This window comes from Frankliniella occidentalis, unplaced genomic scaffold, assembly GCF_000697945.3.
Source record: "Frankliniella occidentalis isolate FOCC.00 unplaced genomic scaffold, Focc_3.1 Scaffold47, whole genome shotgun sequence".
In the NCBI taxonomy this organism is placed as follows: domain Eukaryota; kingdom Metazoa; phylum Arthropoda; class Insecta; order Thysanoptera; family Thripidae; genus Frankliniella; species Frankliniella occidentalis.
This window is the reverse complement of record NW_026267177.1, coordinates 95831-98522: the sequence shown is the minus strand read 5'-3', so window position 1 is coordinate 98522 and position 2692 is coordinate 95831. Positions and strand designations below refer to the sequence as shown.

Sequence of the window (2692 nt, the reverse complement as noted above, 5' to 3'; positions counted from 1 at the left end):
CGGCTGCCTACCTCCACGGCGCCCGACACTCAGCCGCTGCCGCTGCTACTGCGTAGCGCACACCCGGAGGGGTAGGCAGCCGCGCGCGGCCGGCGCACGGGTGCTTCCCGGCTGCCTACCTCCACGGCGCCCGTCATTCGGCCGTTCCGCTGCGCCGCGCGCACCGCTCAGCTTCCGGAGCCGCCGCCGTGCCGCCGCCACGACAGCCTTGTTCTACTAATTGCGGCCTTCGACAAAGTAGTGATTGACAACGTGACTGCGGCCGCTAAGACACAACACAACATAACGCCGCGGCCTTGGCGCCGGCGGCGGGCGCCACCACCGGCAGGCGCGACACCACGACGCCGCCCTCACGGCGGGCGACGCAGCGCGACAACCCCGGCGTCAGCACTGCTCCAGCAGCCCCTCTCCCTCCCCAGCGCCGCCGCACACGCCACGCTCCTCCACGCCGGCAACGGCCGAAAACTTTTGTGCGCAAAAGTAAAACCCCTCGAAGATCAACGACGACAGGAAAAAAGAGGGAAGAAGATAGGGGAAAACTTTCAGCCAATAAGTGTGCGCTCAGCGGGGGACGCGGGCTGCTGCCGGAGACAGCCCTCTTCTGCAGCTTTCTGTGCGTTTCTTTTTCATTTGTCTTGACCAAAGAGGAGGGGGTCAGCCCGTGACAACAGCCACCCAGCCCAGCCCGCTGCTGCTGCTGCTCTGGCGCCGAGGCCGAGGCGCGGCAGAGCGCGGCTACCCGCACTTGTGCCAACACACGCAGATGTGCCAGAGCCCAGGCAGACCGGCGTCGAGTTTCGCATTCGTTCGTATGTGGCCTGCGTGTGTTTGTGTGCGCTGGTCCCCCCCGCCGCGGCGGCGCGCTAGAGTCCTGCAGGCTCGCGGTGCCTCCTCCTCGGCCCGCAGAGCCACACCCCGAGCAGCGAGTCTGCACCGGAGGCGGATCGTAGAGGTGACCATACCCTGAGCAGGGCGGACCTGGTCCAGGCCTAAAAGCAAACCGTCAATACGCCACGAAAAGAGGTCAAGCCATGCAGCGCGCTCCGGCCTGCCCGAGGCTCCGCTTGACAAAGTGTGAGCGCAATCCAAATATTCTCCCCCCCCCCATCTCCCTCTCCTCTAAGCTCTTTATTCTAGACTCCCAACCACCAGCGTCAAACTCGGGGCAACCGGCGTGGGTCCCAAGTGTCGCGGGGCGGGCGGGGAGTGGGGAGGGGGTGCAGTCCGTCTGAAGACCGTCGCGCAGGGGCCATCGGCATCGCAGTGTCTGCCGGCATGCGGCAGACACTGCACCGCACTGGCAGCCATTTGAGGATTCCGGGGTCGAGATCGCGTGGGCGGGCGGGCCCAGTCCAGCAGCAGCAGCAGTGCGCCGTGAGGCAACAGGTATGCGGTGGTCGGGAGTCTAGTTGGGTTTGGGGCGCGCGGCACGCTCGGTTTTAACGACGACGAGGGTGGAAGCGGTTCGACCCGCACGCAATACCGCTCCGCGGGAGGGGCGTGGCGGGGAGGGGCGGGTTATTTGGGCGGGGCGGCGGCCGGAAGTTCCCCGGCACGAGGAGGGGGCGCGCGTAACGGAACGCCGATAACAAACGACCTGCCATCACGCGCCCCGAGGACGATGAGGCACAAGGAGGAGGTCGGGAGGTATTATAGCTTCCTTACCACGGGGTTGTTGGCCACCTTGGGCGGCGCGGGGGCGGCGGCGGCGGGGTGGTCGATCAGCGTCCAGCTCTTCTTGCGGCGAAACACGCTGGCCAGCAGCGCCATGTCGGGCACGTGCACCTTGCCCCTCATCCTGGCTGCCGGCGCGGCTCACGCCACCACCAACATGGTTCAGCAGGGGGGATGTCGCGGGCGAGGAGGGCGGCGGGCACGGCGGAGGGGATGTGGCGAGAGGAAGAGCAGCAGGGAAGTCGTCAACTTGAGACGCTGCGCGGCGCACAAATCACAAGCTTTACAATCGACTCGGCGCGCGGCACTCGCTCTGCTTGACCGCCGTGTGGACGCGGGCGGGACGCACTGGCCGGCCGGCGCTGGCGCTGCGCTGCGCGGGCGCGGGTGCGGCGCGGGGCGCGGGGCGGGGACCTCTCTCGCGACCGGCAATCACGTCATTACCACACAGGTCGCGCCGGCCGCGGCGGGGCCACCGCACCGCGCCGCCACGCGCCGCTGCAGCGGTCACGGGGCGCCGACAGCTCCATCATGGCAACACCTGTGAGGCCCCGGCCCGCCGCATGCAGCAGGTCCGCGCCTCATCGTGGTGCAGCGCGATCCGGCTCCCGGCGGCAATGACCGCACAATTCCAGGGGGGCCCCCTTGTCCTGTGCCACGCTGCTGCCGCGCCCGAGAGTCCCCCCGCGGCGCGGGGTCAAGCAGGGCCGAGGCCGTAAGCGGGCCACGTGTTTGCGCACCGCGGGGCCCGGGGCCCCACAGGTCAGCCGGCGCGCGGGGGGCGTGTCCGCGGCCGCCTCGGGGCACGGAGCCTTTCCACGGCCACGCGTCCCACCCCGATGAGCTGCATGTTCTGCAATGGCGCCTCCCCGCACCCCCCAACCCCCTCATTTCCTCGGCACAGGTTTTAAATAGGGACCTGCGGCATGCGACGGACGCGCAGCAGCTGCCGCGGGACATCGCGACTGTTTACAAACACAACGCCGCAAGGATAAAGAAAAAGTGGGGGGGGGGGGGG

The 2692-nt window shown here is 68.5% G+C and overlaps 1 protein-coding gene across 1 annotated transcript in view; it reads right to left on the bottom strand.

Moving 5' to 3' along the window:
* The window catches only part of LOC113205422 (serine/threonine-protein phosphatase 2A 56 kDa regulatory subunit gamma isoform), a gene marked incomplete in the record, with an annotated part of 40593 nt that overhangs the window by 8986 nt on the left and 28915 nt on the right, over positions 1-2692 (bottom strand).